This window comes from Gossypium hirsutum, chromosome A07, assembly GCF_007990345.1.
Source record: "Gossypium hirsutum isolate 1008001.06 chromosome A07, Gossypium_hirsutum_v2.1, whole genome shotgun sequence".
Classification (NCBI taxonomy): Eukaryota; Viridiplantae; Streptophyta; class Magnoliopsida; order Malvales; family Malvaceae; genus Gossypium; species Gossypium hirsutum.
Window position 1 is genome coordinate 73,759,448 of NC_053430.1, and position 19,181 is coordinate 73,778,628.

Genomic DNA, 19,181 nt, shown 5'->3' on the forward strand with positions numbered 1-19,181 from the left:
TATTCTGAGGTCTAGAATTGTTACCCATATAATTGACTTTTTCATTCGTATTGCTAGGGTCGTAGGCTAGGCATTCTAGATTATTCATTCCTCCTCCACTTGTGTTACAATACATCACCGGATGTACCTACGTAGAGATACGTAAACCATCAATATTTTTATTTAAGAGCTCTACCTGGTTTGATAACATGGTGACCATGTCGAGGTTGAAAACACTAGCGGCTTTTGTCAACTTTGTTTTCATGACTTGCCACTGATAATTATTCAGTGACATCTCTTTAATGAATCATAAGCCTCCTCAAGTGTTTTGTTATTTAGAGTCCCGCCAGCAGCTGCATCGATCAACTACATAGTTGAGGGGTTCGAACCGTTGTAAAAAGCTTGAACTTGTAGCCATAAAGGTAATCCATGGTGAAGACACCTTCTCAATAAGTCCTTATACCTCTCCCATGCATCGTAAAGAGTTTCTAAATCCATCTGCACAAAAGAAGAGATATCATTCCTCAACTTCTTCGTTGTAGCTGGCGAAAAATACTTTAGTAATAACTTTTTGGTCATTTGTTCCCAAGTAGTGATGGAACCTCGTGGTAATGAGTTCAACCACTGTTTAGCTTTGTTTCTTAATTGAAGGGAAATAAACAAAGGTGAATGACATCATCAGAAACGCTATTTATTTTGAAAATATCACAGAACTCTAAGAAGTTGTCCAAATGAGTATTTGGGTCTTCATCCTACAAACCATCAAACTGAACAAACTGTTGAATCATTAGTATAGTGTTAGATTTCAGTTTAAAATTATTTGCAGCAATTGCAGGTCTAACAATACTCAATTCAGCCCCCACTAAATCAGGCTTAGCATAATCGTACATAGTACGGGAGCAGGGTTCTGATTCACAGGATTTGCGACAACCACAAGAGGTAGTGGATTATTCTAATTTTTAGCCATCTCCTCGGTATTATTGGTTTCGTCCTCGTGCTCTTCCTCTATATATTGTAGACTTCACCTTATTTCTCTACAATTTCTACGAGCTGTGCTTTCAATTTCATTGTCAAAAAGTAGAGGTCCTAACGGGTTTCTTCTAGTCATAAACTACAAGAACCTGCCAGAAGCAAACAAAAGGAAAGTTAGTAATTAAAATTAAAACTAAAACAAAAAAAATACAATAAAATAAAAATGGCTAAATTAATAAAAATCAAGCATTCCTAATATCTTAGTCCTCGACCACAACACCAAAAACTTAATGATCATTTTATGAACCACTAAACTAGACTACAATCACAACTAAGGCAAGCGCACCAATCAAATGGTAATATAGTTATGGTGAGTCCAGAGTATCGTATCCATAAGGACTTAAAGTACTAGTATCAATTTTCTTTCTATTATTTATCCTAAAATATAAAGGGCTTATTCTAATTTAGAATTAACTAACTAATTAACTACTGCACGGGACAGAGAGTGAAGAAAATAACCGAATAAACCAATAATAAAGGCAATACCCAAGGAAGAATCCACCTAGACTTCACTTATTATTCTGACTCTGAATCAAATGATTTATTCACTTGTCTTGATCCGTAGAAATCCTTAATTTTTGTTAATAACTCTTTCGAGACTAAGAACAACTGACTCTAGGTTGATTAATCGAAATCTCTTTCTAAGTAAAATCCCTATCTTCGTATTAACTCGATCTATGGATTCCGTTATTAGATTTGACTCTAATCCAGCAGATTTATGTACCTTATTTCTAGGGTTGCATGCAACTCTGCTCAATTATGTGAGATCTACTTTTAAACAGGGACTTTGGCTCCACTGAATAAGCACATCAAGCATGGAATAATATCTTAAAAATATTAAAGCAAGAATTAATAACACTTAATTAAGAACAAGAACAAGTATTTATCATTAAATCCAGAATATTAAATAATAAGATCTATCTTAGGTTTCATCTTCCCTAGTTATCTAAGGAATTTAGTTCATAATATAAAAGGAAGACATCTCAAATTTAGACAAACAACAAAACATGAAAAACCCAAATAAACTTCGAGAGAAATTTGAATGGATATCTTCAATCTTGACATGGATCTTCTTATGAGATGATTCCAACGGCTTCCTTCAAGTAATTTCGGCTTTCTGCTCTTCATCCTCCCTTAGGTCTATGTCTAGTATGTTTATATAAACTTTAGAATGCACAGAAACCCTAAAATTTGGCTTTTTCTATGTATTTGGGAAACAGGTAGCGATATCAACACGGGCTTCCACATGGGCGTGTGGCCAGCCCATGTGGATCACACTGGCATGTGCTCAGCCTATGTGGTATTCATCTTGGCAGTGTGGATCTTTCAATCAGGCCGTTTGTCCATTTTTGGCCCATTTTCTACTTCTTTTGTTCCCTTATCCTTTCTTAAGTAAAAAAAATGAAATTAAAGGATTACGAGCATCTAATTGTAACTCCCCAAATTTGGGCCTAGGAGAAATGGGCTTCGCGTATCGGAGGAATTGGAATTTAGTTGTGCAAGTGAATGACACAATTGCATGTTTGGTATGGTGGTTAAGTGAATTAGGTGTGTTTGGGGATGTTTGAGAAGTCCTGGGTTCAAATCTAAGCTTTAGCAAAATTTTAGTTTTTATCTTAAGTGAATCTGAACATTAGCACATATGTCTTATAGTTAATTGGGGATAAAATGTAACATAAAGAGCCTTGTGGCTTGGTGGCAAGTGGCATGTGGAGCATTCGAGAGGGCTTGGGTTCGAAACCCATGGCAGGCAGAGGATGATTATTTTGCTACTTGGGATGGCAAGAGTTTGAAGTGGATTTGGACTCTGTCGTGTGAGAGTTTGAACTGGTCTTGGGAGTGGATCTTTGAGAGATAATGGGAGGATTATGTGGAGAAAATTGTGAAGTTTGATTTGGGGGAGGAGTTGGTTGAATTTGGGAGTCTATGGGTGCCTATTCGCTCATGGACTTAGTGCCGAATGGGATTCAGTCATTTTAGTTTCGGCATTTGCTCCTTCTCTTTTTTTGGTTCTGTACAATTTTGGTAGCTGAGGTGTGTTTCGACCATTTGGGCTCTTTTGCTTTTATCGACCATTTGGTTCTGTGCAAGTTTCTAGTATGAAATTTCTTTGAAATATTAATTAGGAGGTCTTAAATAGCAATTTTACCAATTTCTAAGTGATGGACAAAAATTGGACATGGATGGAATTTTTGAAAGTTTAGTAAGGAATGGCATTTTGGTCATTTGGTAATTAAAAGAAATAAAAAGGGAAAATGAAGCCAAAATTGACTCATCTTTCTCATGGAGGCCTAAATTAGCATGGGGGAAGCCATGGCTAGGGTTTTCAAGCTTTCCAAGCTCAATAGTAAGTTCGTTCTAACCCTGTTTTTCAAGTTCTTTACGTTTTTGGAATCCGGGTAATTTGATTAAGCTTATTCTAGCAATAATTTAAGCTAGGGTTCATATTTGGAAAAATACCCATAGGTGAAATGTGTTTATTTAGCTATTTTATAATAAAATATGAGGTTTTAAATTATGTTAGTCAACTTGTGCTACTCGGTTTTGAGTGAAAATGAGTAAAAGGGCTTAATCGGTAAAAATACCTAATAGTCATAAGTATATGTTAGAGTGAGGATTTGATGTTGCCATAGAAGGGAAAAGTGATCATCATGTCATGAAACATAAGAATAAGGGATGAAGTTTAATTCTCGAGCCTAGGGGCAAAAGTTTAAATATGCAAAAGTTTAGGGGAAAAATTGTAATTTTGCCAAAGTTTGAGTTAAGGACTGTTTTGAATAGTACATTAATTAAATAAGTAAAATATGATGTTTTAGATCCCAGAAAATGAGATTTGAACCTAGAATGAGAGAAAAATCTAAAATTGCGAAAGTTGGTAAAATGACCGTTTTAGTATCGAGATAAGTTCATATGTATAATAAGCAGTAATTTATGCACGTTTCAATGTAAAATTGATATATTCATTATGATTTCCGAGGTGTTGAAAGTATGTAAGTTGGTATGATAATAATACAACAATAATGCTGTAATTTATATTTGAAAGTTAAATTTAGTGAATTAATTGAATTATATTAAATTAAATGATTATGGTGCCAAGTTTATGAATTGATTTAAAAATATGTCTATGGTACATGAAGTGCATTGAATTATCATACATAAATGTGATTTCTATGATTATGGATATTATGGGAAATTGTAAGTTCATATGATTTTTAATAAGGCAATGTGTAATTTAATGTTATTGCCTTGATATTAAATGAGATTTAAGTTTATTTGTAAGTAATAAATCAATATTACTTGTATTATGATATTTTATAATAATATTGGAAATATGTTTGTGGATAATTACTTGATTGGTGAAATTGTTGGAAAAGAGAGAGAAATCCCGGTTGAACCTTCGGAAAGATTGGATGATACAGATAGTATGTATCTAGGTCACATGTATGGTGCTGGGTGCACATCATGTGTACAAGAGAGCTACAAGACATTATGATGTAGCTAGGTCGTATGGGTGATACTATGTGTACACCATGTAGACAAGAGAGCTATGGGATATATGTAGCTAGGTCGCATGCGTGGTTCCAAGTGAAGGACACCATGTAGACAAGAGAGCTACGAGATAAATTGGCTAAGTCACATGGGTGGTACTGAGTGTTCACCATGTGTACAAGAGAGTCGAACTATATGATGGGTGGAGCTATGTGCTGAAACCACCAACTATCGAGGATTGATCCGAAGTGTTTAACGGGAGACTCTCTATGTATTGCTTTGTGAGTTTTGTGATGAATAAGTGCAGGAACTTGATTATGTGAATGATGTGTTCATTAAGTGACCAAGATGTGGTAAGGTTATAAACAAGTAAGTTATACATGAGGATGATTTTATGGTGACCTTGTGATCATGGGCCTATACTTGTCATGTATGAAATGTGGTGAAAATGATTTGTGATATGTATGTTAAAATGAGGTTAATTCAAAGAAGGTGTGAAAGAGTGAATTAGCAATAAAACTGTTTTGGACAGTAGCAGTGATGTGATTTTGAAAAATCACCAAAAATATTATAAATTGAATCAGAGACTGAATGAGATATCAAATTAAATCCTATTGAGTCTATTTTCATATAAAAGAAACATAGCAAGAAAATGAGTTCTATATTTTGAGATATTTATGTTTTTGTGAGACTGGTTCAGAATGATTACGTGATCCCCTATTCTGACTTTGGAAAATCACAAAAATTTGGATAAAAATAATTAGAGACTTAAACTTATATTTTTAAAATCTCTAATGAGTCTATCTTCAAGATAAATCAATAAGAACATTATCTAAGTTCTTTACTATGAGATAATTAATTTTTAGCGAAGAGAGGTCAGAACTGTCAGAAAGTGAAATAGGGGAAATTTTAATGAATAAAATGTACTAATTGGCTAAGCCAAAAATTATGAAAATTTTATGGTGGAAATATATGTGAGTCTAGCTTAAAGGGAAATTTACGGATCTTAATTTGGAGCTCTGTAGCTCGAATTATAAATAATTAAGTGACTATCACTTGTGTGGACAGTTTGATGTGAGCATTTATTAGTAAATTGTGAAATCGTACTTACAAGAATGCTATATACATTAAGGATGTGGAATAGAGAGGAGAAGGAGGAGGAAAATAAATATATGTGGAATAAATGGAAACTATGGTATATGAAATATTGATATAATGAAATAAATGATATGTGTTTATAAGAAAACAAAAAGAGAATGATATGTATCATGACATGTATATATATATGACTAGTCTCAATGTAATGCTTGTTGGGTATGGAGTTGAATTGAAATGTTTCAGGCAAACATGTTATTTTACGCATCTGAATTATGGTGTTTTATAAATATATGATCTAGTTTTAAATATGAATGCTTGATGATTAAGCTGAAGATGTTTGGTAAGATGATAATCTTGGTATAAATATATAAGTGGTACTATAATAAACAAGGTAAAATGAGTATGAGAGACACATGTATGATGACATAAAAATGCTATGTTTGTGGTTTAATTGAGAATATTTAATCATTAAATGAATACCGTGTTATATGCTTTTGATTTTGTATAAGTGTGTAAGAGATTAAGGTTGATCAAAGCTTGGAAAATAGCCTAGGTATATTCCACACAGGCAGAGACACGACCATGTGTCTCAGCCGTGTATGGAACACGACTTTGGGACACGGGCGTGTGGAGCCTTAAAGCATGAAATTTCCAAGATTTTTGTAAGTTCTCAGTTTAGTCCCGAACCCATTCTAAAGTATGTTTTGGGCTTCGTAGACTCAAATAAGGGACTATGTGTAAGTGAATGAACGTTTTGAAATATGAATGAAATTTTATGGCCCGTATTTTAGTTTAATGTTTGTATGTTTATCCGGTAACGCCTTGTACCTTATCCCGGCATCTGGTACGGGTAAAGGGTGTTACAGGCCAACATTATCCTTATATACTCATGAAACAGAGACAAGGTTTAGTGGAAAAATTAGATAATTCTATTGACAACCTTGATTCTCGTGATTAAACGCACTTAACAAGTTTTAGGTCAGATAATCTATGAAATTCTAGTTAGATTCTAACTAAGTCTTCACTAAGTCTAAACATTACTTTCTAAGTCATCAAACACTAAATATAAAACAAGTCTAATCAAACTTTGAACATAACGAGTGCTTTCAAAACATTTGGGCTGGATGGATACTTAGCTAAAGAGTCTGCAAAACCCTACAGTTCGCCAAAAATTGGAGTTCGCAAAATGGCTAATCCCACAAAGTGCTCTATTTAGCCAAAACAAATACTTTACTTACTCAACTCTACCATTGACTTTGCCAATTATACGCTAGACAAAAACTGAATATTGGGTCTCTGTAAAGCAAACAGTTACAATTCTCCCCACTTAGAAAATTTCATTGTTGATATTTACACTTGTGAAAATTTAAGTGTATTGTTCTTTCTTTAAACTTTCCCTTTGCCAAGTAGCTTCTTCTATATTATGATTCCTCCATATCACTTTTACTAATACGATCCTCTTATTTCTTAACTTTTTCGCTTATTTGGCTAAAATGCAAGCATTGTCCTCTTCATAAGATAGATTTTACTCTATTTCTATGTCTTCAATTTGTACCACATTATTTGGATTTGGTTAATACCACCACATTATTTGGATATACCTTCGTAACATAGAAACGTAGAACACATTGTGAATCTCCGATAGTTCTGGTGGTAATGCCAACTCTTGATGGCCAACATTATCCTTATATACTCATGAAATGGAGACAAGGTTTAGTGGAAAAATCAGATAATTCCATTGACTCCGTTGATTCCCATGATTAAATGCACTTAACAATTTTTAGGTCAAATCATCTATAGAATTCTAGTTTTGTTCTAACTAAGTCTTAACTAAATCTAAACATTACTTTCTAAGTCATCAAAGACTAAATATACAATAAGTCTAATCAAACTATGAACTTAATTAGTTCTTTCAAAACATTTAGGGTGGGTGGATACTTAGTTAAAGAGTCTGCCAAACCCTAAAGTTCACCAAAAATTGGAGTTTGCAAAATGGCTAATTTCACAAAGTGCTCTATTGAGCCAAAAAAAAATACTTGACTTACTCAATTCTACCCTTGACTTTACCAATTGTACGCCAAGCAAGAATTGAATATTGGGTCTCTGCCGGGCAGACAATTACAACTCTCACCCACTTAGAAATTTCATAATTGATATTTATACTTGTGTAAAGTTGAGTGTATTGTTCTTTCATTAAACTTTCCCTTTCCGAAGTAGCTTCTTTTATATTATGATTCTTTTATATAATGATTCCTCCATAACACTTTTACTAATACGATCCTCTTATTTCTTAACTCTTTCACTTCTTTGGCTAAAATACAAACATGCTTATCTTCATAAGATAGATTTGGCTCTACTTCGATGTCTTCAATTTGTACCATATTGTAACAGCCCTTTTTTGGGTCAAATCAAAACAATGGTTTGAGTGCTCAATTTGTCTAGAAGGACTAAATTTCAATAGGTGCATGTAAAATCCCGAATTAGGGCCTAGTCGAAACAATGATTTCGGAACCATAAATCTAAAGTAGAAATAATTATTTTATGATTCTTTTGTGGTCTATGATATGATTGCATGCTTGTGTGAAGGTTTTGTGAAAAAATTCTATGGATAAAGTGTCCAATTTTATATTTAGGTCTAATTTGCAAACGTTGCAAAATGTGAGTTCTAGAAGCTTTAGGCATGAAATTACCATTGATTATTAATTAGTGGTCCTTAAATAGCAATTTGCCCAAATTCTATAATTACGGACAAAAATGGGCATGAATAGGAAAATTTTGAAAGAAAGGCCGTAAGGGCATTTTTGTCATTTGGTAAATAAAAGAATAAAAAGGGAAAATCAAGTCAAAATTGTGTCCATCTTCTCCTACCTTGGTCGAAAATCTCAAGCTCACCATAACTAGGGTTCTGTCAACTTTCAAAATTGATAGTAAGTGCATTCTAGCCCCGTTTTTAATGTTCTTTATTAAAGTCCTCGTAACCCGATTTATCTATTTCTACCAGTATTTTGAAGTAGGGTTAATGTTTAAAAATTTACCCATGTGTGACATGCATGTGTTTTGGTGTTTAATGGTGAAAATGAAAGTTTGATGCATGATAAACATTTTTTACCAAGTGGTTTTTCATGAAAACACCTAAAAAAGACCTTTTTGTAAAAGGTCTAAAATGGTAAGATGTATGATTTAATGAGAAATGTAGGCTACTATGAGTATGTCATAGGTTCAACTAGGCTTGAGTAACAAATAAAATGAACACATTTCATTTTACGAGCCTAGAGACTAATTTGCAAATTGTAAAAGTTTAGGGGAAAACTATAATTTTGCAAAAATATAGTTTTTGGACTGGTTTGAATAATGTGATGATTAAATGAGCTGAATTTGCTATTATAAATCAAGAAAAATAGAGTCTAGACCTAGACCGGGGAAAGAATAAGATTTTGGACTAAATCGAATTAATTATCCATATTTTGTACCGAAGTAAGTTCATGTGTAAATAATGCAATGATATATTATGTTTTAATATTTTATTTATGTATGAATTATTATGACAAGTGTATGAATGATGTTATAGTCTATGAGCATGACATTGGGAACGAGTTCGACGAATATGTGATATCGAGAAAAATCCCATTTGAACCTTAGGAATAATTTAGGATACAATGTGACATGTCACTAGGAACTATGTGATTATGATCTCATAAAATTATGTGTATATGTGATTATGTGAATCTAGGTGCTAGTCTTGTACGTTTTATCGATGGTTGGGTAGCCCAGCATGTGTTACGGGTACCTGTCAACTTGTGTGAGCAGCCCAAGTAGTTACGTCCTGACTGTCAGCTTGTGTGAGTAGGCCCCTGATTAGCTCGAGAGCGAACAATATGTGATTGTGATATGAGGTAGCATGCAGCTACGTTTGAAGCACTATGTACAAGTCTTCCGTGTATCCGATAGTATTTCGAGTGTTTAACGGGTAAACCTATGAGTTATTCGACAAGCAAGTCAATGATGAGGAAATATGACAATGTGTTACGAGTTGGTACAGGTATGTACGAAAAACTCATATAAATGAGCTCGGTATGTGATGAACTTTTGGTAAGATTGGAAATGTGTAAGTTATGTCTACAAATTTAAGTTATGCCTATGAATTCATGATGACACATTTGTAATCTATGTTATGTTAATCGTATTTATATATATATGATTATGTTGCTATTTATTTGCATGTGAACTTACTAAGCTTTATGCTTACTACCTTTCCTTTCCATTTTCTTATAGTGTTGCCAAGCTAGCTCGGGGATCGAAGGATGCTGGAGCTCGATTCACACTATCAAATTAATCTATTGGGTATAGTGAATTTAAGTATTTTGAGTATGGCATGTATAGAGACTTGTTCTTTTTGTTATATGTCATATTGGTTTAGCCAAGTGTATTGTCTTACAATGATTTGATGATTCATTTTGTATATGGCCAAGAGATATGGCTCATATTAATTATGGAGATGTAATCCTATTCATATATGCATGCATGTGCTAAGATCACTCTTGATGTGGTTAAATTCATTTAGCATGGATGAATTGTGGATGTGACCATAGATGTTTGGTGATGGAGTTGTGAGTAAATGGAATAATAACAACTAAGGAAAGAATGTGTAAAATGGAAGTAAATTTGATGCTTTATACTGCATGTGAATTTGGTAAGCTTGGCTTAAATGGAATATGAAGCCTTAAGCTGGTATAAATTGATAAGAAGTTGACATCATGAGCCATGTTTATGAATGTGTAAGAGCTCATTTATGCCATGTAAGATGTCATTGAAATGAGTGAGTGTGCATGTGCTATAGAGGGTGACAAAGGCTTGGAAAATAGCCTCAAAGTTGTCCACACGGGTAGACACACGAGCATGTGTCTAGACCATGTGTGACACACGGCCTGCCCTATGGGTGTTTGATCTAGCTGTGTGTCCCCTGCACCCTATTAAATGCAGAATAGAATACTCAATAGTAAACACACAGGTAGAGACATGGCCGTGTGTCTCGGCTGTGTGAAGGACACGGCCGCAAGACATGGGCGTGTGCCTAGGCCGTGTGAAGTCTACACTTAATTTATGGAATTTAACTTGGCCATGTGACCTTAATTATGCTGATGACGTCATAAACAGAGAGTTACATGGGCTGAGGACACGGACGTGTCCCAAGCCACATGGGCATGTGTGACCATACGGCCTACCCCAACGGGCGTGTGACCCTGTTTCATGAAAATTCTTTTAAGTTTTTTAAAGTTTTCTAAAGTTCTCGGTTTAGTCCTGAACCACTCTTGATGTATGTTTTGGACGTCGTAGGCCCATATAAGGGACAACATGCATATGTATGAATGTACTTAATTTGAATGAAATTTTACAACTTTGTATTGTATGTTTATTTATGTTTAAGTCTAGTAATGCCTCGAACCCTGTCCCTTGCGTCGGATACGAGTAAGGGTGTTATAGTGCAAAACTTGAATTCTATAAGTTAAAGGTGTCTAATTGTTATGAAATTATAAATTAGAGGTCTTTAAATGGTAATTAGACCATTATACTTCATAATGGACAAAATTGGACATGGTTAGATAAAATTCCAAAGTTTTGAATTAACGACATTTTGGTAAATTAATAATTAAATGATTTAATAAGCTAAAAATGAGTTAAATTTTTTATTCATCTTCATTCTCCTATGCCGAAATTTCAATGGAGTCCATAGCTAGGATTTTTTCCACTTTCAAGCTCGATTGTAAGTCTGTTCTTGCCCTGTTTTTCATGATTTTTATGTTTTCAAAGTTGTCTCAACCTAATCTAGCTATTCTAAGGACTAATTTGAAAGAAAATCAAAGTCTAGAATTTTACCCCTGTTGAGTAAACTTGTATTTTGATGTTTAATGTTAGAAAATACATGTTTGTTGTTAGTTAAACAACATTTACAAAGTGATTTTTGATGAAAATTTCAAAAAGGGACCTTATTGTAAAAGGTTATAAAATGTGTGGTAAAATGTGAATAAATGGAAAATATGGGCTGTCATGAGCATGAAAAAGGTCCTGCCAGGCTTAGGTATTGAAGAAATTTGATGAAAACCATTTTACGAGCCTAGGGACTAACATATAAAATGTTAAAAGTTTAGGGAAAAATGTAATTTTTCTATAGTGTGTTTTTGGGCTAAATTGAATAATGTGATGATTAAATAAGTTAAAATTGATATTATAGATCAAGAAAAATGAAGTTTGAGTTTAGACCAAGAAAAGAACAAGGTTGTGGACTTAATCAAACTAATAGTCGTTTTTGTAACCGAGGTAAGTTCGTATGTTAAATTAGCTTTAATATAATTGTATTTAAATGCTTTAGTATTGTATGAACTGTATGATTGACTATGTGGAAGAGTTTAATTCTAAAAAAGAGTTCGATGGCGATTCGATAAGTAAGAAATCCCGTTTAAACCTTAGGAATAGAGTAGGATACAAGTGACATGTCACTAAGGTTACCATGTGTTATGTGATTATGTGATCCGAGTGTTGATCCTGTACGTCTTACCGGTGGCTGAGTATACTGGCATATGTTGCGGTTACTCGACAGCTTGTGTGAGCAGCACCGTATAGCTACGTCTGGGCTGGCAACTTGTGTAAGCGGGCCCGTCAATAGCTCGAGAGCGAGCAATTATGAGATATGAGACTTAGGTAGCGTTGGCTACATATGTGGCACTTAGTGTGCAAAATTCCTGAGTATCTGACATTATTATTCCTAGTGGTTCACGGGTATGTCAAAGATGAGAATACATGTAAGTTCATTTCGAGATGGTACAGGCATGTACTTTAACCTTATGATTATTAATTTGTGGAATGACGATTTCAAGGTAAGTTGGTGATCGAATGGATTATGATCATGAGAATTTGGTAAATTACATTATCTTATGTTATGTTATTTGTATGATTAATGTATGGTAGGGTTGCTTATTTCTTTCATACGAGCTTACTAAGCTATATAGCTTACTCCGTTTTATTTTCCATGTTTTATAGTGTCACCAAGCTAGCTCGGGTTGGAGATTGTTAGAGAACGCCTCACACTATCAATTGTTATTTTAGGTACTGATGATTTTAAACATTCTGAGATTATGACATGTATAGGGACTTGGTCATTTTGTTATATGTGTCATTTTGAATTTGGCCAAATGTATTGGCTTGTGATTGTCAAAGGTTTGATGTGGCCATTAGCCATGTAACTTGGCTCATTTTGGTTGAATTGGTTGTAAGCTTATATATTATATATATGCATGCATGTGTCAATGCCTTGTTGGTGATGTAGTTTATTAATTATTAATGCTTGGAAAATAGTTGAGTATGGCTTAATAGGTTGTTGATGAATGGTTAAGTATGGCTATTGGTATGTTAGAAAAATCTAAGTATAATTGTACATAATGAAAGTGTGTGTGTGGATGCCTTTGAATGTGAAATTGGTATGTTTGATTTGGCATAATGAAATGTCATGTATATTGTAGATGATTGTATCGTATTAACACGTTTTAGCTATAATTGTGAATGTTTTGGTTGCTAAGTATGCCATGAATTGTGCCATTGAATTTGTGTAAGTGTAGGTGTAAATGAGGGTGGCAAATGGCTTGTCATATAGCCTCTATTTTGTCCACATGGGTAGATACACGGCTTGTCCCATGTGCATGTGTTCCGGCTGTGTGTCCCCTACACCTTAATTTTTAGAAACATTATGCACAGAATTGAGCAAATAGGCAAAGATATGTGCGTGTGCCTCAACCGCGTGAGGGACACGTCCTCAGACACGAGCGTGTGCCCTGGCTGTGTGAAGTCTGCACCTATTTAATGAAAATTTAATTACCCATACAGCCTAGCACATAGGTGTGTGACTTGGCCATGTGACATCAATTTTTAAACGTATTGCAAGTCAGAGAGTTACACAGGCTAGGGATAGGGGCGTGTGTGACCACACGACCTGCCCACACGGGCGTGTGACCTTGTTCATAGCAAAAATTTTCTAGGTTTTGTAAAAATTTCACGAATTATCAATTTAGTCTTGAACCACTTCCAAACCATGTTTTGGGCCTCGTAAGCTCTTATTAGGGACTTTATGGTTGAATGCAAAAGATTTTTAATTTAGATGCAAATTATGACTCGAAATTGTACGTTTGCTTGTGTTGTAAGTCCGGTAATGCCTCATACACTATTCCAGCACTGAATACGGGTAAGGGGTGTTACAAACATAATCTGGATTTGGTCAATACCTTCGTAACATAGACACATTGAACACACTGTGAGTCTTCGATACATCTGGTGGTAATGCCAACTCTTGATTGAAAACATTATCCTTATATACTCATGAAATAGAGACAAGTTTCAGCAAAAAAATCAGATAATTCCATTGAAACCCTTGATTCCCGTTATTAAACGTACTTAACATGTTTTAGGTCAAATCATCTACAAAATTCTAGTTTGGTTCTAACTAAGTCTTAATTAAATCAAAACATTACTTTCTAAGTCAAAAAACACTAAATATAAAACAAGTCTAAAGAAACTGTGAACTTAACGAGTGGTTTCAAAACAATTAGGCTAGGTGGATACTTAGCTAAAGAGTCTGCCAAACCCTACAGTTCACTAAAAATTAGAGTTTACAAAATGGCTAATCCCACAAAGTGCTCTATTTAGCCAAAAAAATACTTTACTTACTCAATTCTACCCTTGACTTTACCAATTATACGCTAGACAATTACTGAATACTGGGTCTCTACCGAGTAGATAGTTACAATTCTTCCCCACTTAGAAAATATCATCCTTGATATTTATACTTATGAAAACTTGAGTGAATTGTTCTTTCATTAAACATTCCCATTCCCAAGTAGCTTCTTCTATATTATGATTCATACATAACACTTTTACTAATGTGATCCTCTTATTTCTTAACTCTTTCAGTTTTTTGGCTAAAATGTAAACAGGCTCCTTTTCATAAGATAGATTTGACTCTACTTCTGTGTCTTCAATTTATTACAAATTATTTGGATTTGATTAATACCTTCGTAACAAAGACATGTGAAACATATTGTGAATCTTCGATAGTTCTGGTGGTAATGCCAACTCTTGATGGCCAACAATATCCTTATATACTCACGAAACAGAGACAAGGTTTAGTGGAAAAATTAGATAATTCCATTAACACCCTTGATTCAGTGATTAAACGCACTTAACAAGTTTAAGGTCAAATAATGTACAGAATTCGAGTTCGGTTATAACTAAGTCTTCACTAAATCAAAACATTACTTTCCAAGTCATCAGACACTAAACATAAAACAAGTCTAATCAAACTGTGAACTTAACGAGTGCTTTCAAAACATTTGTGGATACCTAGCTAAGGAGTTTGCCCAACCCTAGAGTTTGCCAAAAATTGGAGTTTCCAAAATGGCTAATCCCACAAAGTGCTCTATTTAGCCAAAACAAATACTTTACTTACTCAATTCTACCCTTAATTTTACCAATTATACGCCAGACAATAGCTGAATAATGGGTCTATGCCGTGCATATAGTTACAATTCTACCCCACATAGAAAATTTCATCCTTGATATTTATACTTGTAAAAAGTTGAGTGTATTGTACTTTTATTATACTTTCTCTTTCCCAAGTAGCTACTTCTATATTATGATTCCTCCATAATATTTTTACTAATGCGATCCTCTTATTTCTTAACTCTTTTACTTCTTTGGCTAAAATGCAAACAGGCTCCTCTACATAACATAGATTTGGCTCTACTTTTGTGTCTTCAATTTGTATGACATTATCTGGATTTGGTCAATACCTTCTTAAAATAGACACATAGAACACATTGTGAATCTTTGATAGTTCTGGAGGTAATGCCAACTCTTGATGGCCAACATTATCCTTATATACTCATGAAACGGAGACAAGGTTTAGTGAAAAAAATCATATAATTCCATTTCGCAAAATGGCTAATCCCACAAAGTGCTCTATTAGCCAAAACAAATATGGTACTTACTCAATTCTACCCTTGAGTTTACCAATTATACGCCAGACAATAGTTGAATATTGGGTTTCTGCAGGGCAGACAATTTCAATTCTCCACCATTTAGTTAATTTCAACCATGTTATTTATACTTGTGAAAAGTTGAGTGTGTTTTTCTGTCATTAAACTTTCCCTTTCCCAAGTAGCTTTTTCTATATTATGATTCCTCCATAACACTTTTACTAAGGCGATCCTCTTATTTCTTAACTCTTTCACTTCTTTGGCTAAATTGCAAACAGGCTCCTCTACTTGGATTTGGTCAATACCTTCGTAACATAGACGCATGGAACACATTGTGAATCTTAGATAGTTCGGGTGGTAATGCTAACTTTTGATGGCCAACATTATCCTTATATACTTTTGAAATGGAGACAAGGTTTAGTGAACAAATCAGATAATTCCATTGACACCCTTGATTCCCATGATTAAACGTACTTTAAAAGTTTTAGGTCAAATCATCAACAGAATTCTAGTTCGGTTCTAACTAAATCCAAACATTACTTTCTAAGTCATCAAACACTAAATATAAAACAAGTCTATTCAAACTGTGAACTTAACGAGTTCTTTCAAAACATTTAGGGTGGGTGGATACTTAGCTAAAGAGTATGCCAAACCCTAAAGTTCGCCAAAAATTAGAGTTCCCAAAATGGCTAATCCAACGAAGTGCTTTATTTAGCCAAAACATATACTTTACTTACTCAATTCTACCCTTGGGTTTACCAATTATACGCCAAACAATAACTTAATGTTGGGTCTCTGCCAGGCAGACAATTACAATTCTTCGCCATTTAGAAAATTTCAACCTTGATATTTATACTTGTGAAAAGTTGAGTGTATTGTTCTTTCATTAAACTTTCCCTTTCCCAAGTAGCTTTTTCTATATTATGATTCCTTCATAACACTTTATTAATGTGATCCTCTTATTTCTTAACTCTTTCACTTCTTTTGCTAAATTGCAAACAGGTTCCTTTATATAAGATAGATTTGGCTCTATTTCTGTGTCTTCAATTTGTACCACATTATCTGAATTTGGTCAATACCTTCATAACATAAACACGTGGAACACATTGTGAATCTTTGATAGTTCCGGTGGTAATGCCAACTCATGATGGCCAACATTATCCTTATATACTTATGGAACGGAGACAAGGTTTAGTGGAAAAATCAGATAATTCCATTGACACCCTTGAAACGTACTTAAAAAGTTTTAGGTCAAATCATTAAAATAATTCTAGTTTGGTTCCAACTAAATCCAAACATTACTTTCTAAGTAATCAAACTGTGAACCTAACGTGTTCTTTCAAAACATTCGGGGTGGGTGGATACTTAGCTAAAGAGTCTGCCAAACCCTAGAGTTCGCCAAAAATTGGAGTTCCCAAAATGGCTAATCCCACGAAGTGCTCTATTAGCCAAAACAAACACTTTACTTACTCAATTCTACCCTTGAGTTTAAAAATTATATGGTAGACAATAACTGAATATTCGGCCTCTCTGTCGGGCAGACAATTTCAATTCTCCACCATTTAGATGATTTCAACCTTGATATTTATACTTGTGAAAAGTTGAGTGTATTGTTCTTTCATTAAACTTTCCCTCTCCCAAGTAGCTTTTTCTATATTATGATTCCTCCATAACACTTTTACTAATGCGATCCTCTTATTTCTTAACTCTTTCACTTTTTCGTCTAAATTGCAAACATGCTCCTCTACATAAGATAGATTTGGCTCTAGTTCTATGTCTTCAATTTGTACCACATTATCTGGATTTGGTTAATACCTTCGTAACATAGACACGTGGAACATATTGTGAATCTTCAATAGTTCAGGTGGTAATGGCAACTCTTGATGGCCAACATTATCCTTATATACTTATGAAACGGAGACAAGATTTAGTGGAAAAATCAAATAATTCCAATGACACCCTTGTTTCTCAGGATTAAACGTACTGAAAAATTTTTAGGTCAAATCATCTACTGAATTCTATTTCAGTTCTAACTAAATCCAAACATTACTTTCTAAGCCATCAAACACTAAATATAAAACAAGTCTAATCAAACTGTGAACTTAAGGAGTTCTTTCAAAACATTTGGGGTGGGTGGACACTTAGCTAAAGAGTCTGTCAAACCCTAAAGTTTGCCAAAAATTGGATTTCCCAAAATGGCTAATCCCACAAAGTGCTCTATTTAGCAAAAAAAATACTTACTCAATTATACCCTTGGGTTTACCAATTATACACCAAACAATAACTGAATATTGGGTCTCTGCCGGGCAGACAGTTATAATTTTTCGCCATTTAGAAAATTTCAACCTTGATATTTATACTTGTGAAAAGTTGAGTGTATTGTTCTTTCATTAAACTTTCCCTTTCCCAAGTAGCTTTTCTATATTATGATTCCTCCATAACACTTTTACTAATGCGATCTTCTTATTTCTTAACTCTTTCACTTCTTTGGCTAAATTGCAAACAGGCTCCTTGTAACGCCCTGAATTTAGGCCTAGAAGTATTAGCTCTTGAGTAGGGGAACTATTAGGAAGCTGTTTATAAATATTTAGTTGTGTAAGGAAGTGATACAAGTGTGTATCTGCTTCATTGGTTAAGCGTTCTGAGTATTTTGGAAGTGTCTGAGAAGTCTTGGGTTCAAGCCTGGAGAGGTGCAAAAAGTTTTTTTTTTAAAAAAAAATAAGCATTGTCTCTTGGTAGTAGGCTTTTAAATAAAAAAAATTGGTAAAGCATGTCAGGAAAGGCCTGTTGGTCTAGGAGATAAGTGGCATTCTATGGTTACCTAAGGTCTAAAGTTCGAGTCCTGGTTTGCGTAATGGGGGTTTTATTTTGCTGCCTATTCCGTGTGGGTGGTAGAGTTTGACTGAAATACTATAGAGTTGTTGTGGAATTTGAATTGGATGGTTGAAAGATTGGAGGAGAGATTTGAGGAGTGAATTCAGGGTTGGTGGATGATTTGAGTGATTTGGGGAGGAAAATTTGAGATTTTGAAAGGAATGAGGAGTGTGTGCTGAATTAGAATTTTGGCTTCTCAGAATTCGGCTTTGAGTAGTCTTTTGCTCTCTATTTCGATTGCTTGAAATACTTTGGCTCTTTTCTTTCTTAGAGGCCAATTTGTGCTAAGAGTGTGGGCAGCATCTTTCATTTTTGGTCATATCGAATACCTTTCAGGTCCATTTGTTCTCGACTTTGCATTCCCCGACAAACCTCCTGTCAATCTGATTCTTTTCTCTCCTCTACCTCTTCACACTTTTGCCGAACATTTCCTTCTTCTCTCTCGAACTCTTTCGATTGTTAGCCTTGGTCTTTGGTCGATTCTCCTTACCTCTTGCTCCCTTTTTATTTTCTCTTCTCCCCTATCTCTTAATTGGTTCCTTCTTGACCGGATTCTTCATTGCTCTTTGACGATTTTGGTGGTAAGTACAATTAGTCGGTTACTTTCTATCTTTTTCTCTTTCTGTCACTCTAATAGTTTTCTTATAATAATATTTTCTTTTGTTGCCGTTAATGGGTAGGGGTGTTGTG

At 34.4% G+C, this 19,181-nt stretch overlaps 1 non-coding gene across 1 annotated transcript; it reads left to right on the forward strand.

Annotated features, from left to right (window-relative positions):
• Positions 1 to 403: 403 nt before the first annotated feature.
• LOC121204065 (small nucleolar RNA R71) lies at positions 404 to 510 on the forward strand. Its single transcript, XR_005898993.1, has one exon. It is a non-coding gene; the product is annotated as a small nucleolar RNA R71 (small nucleolar RNA).
• Positions 511 to 19,181: the final 18,671 nt, after the last annotated feature.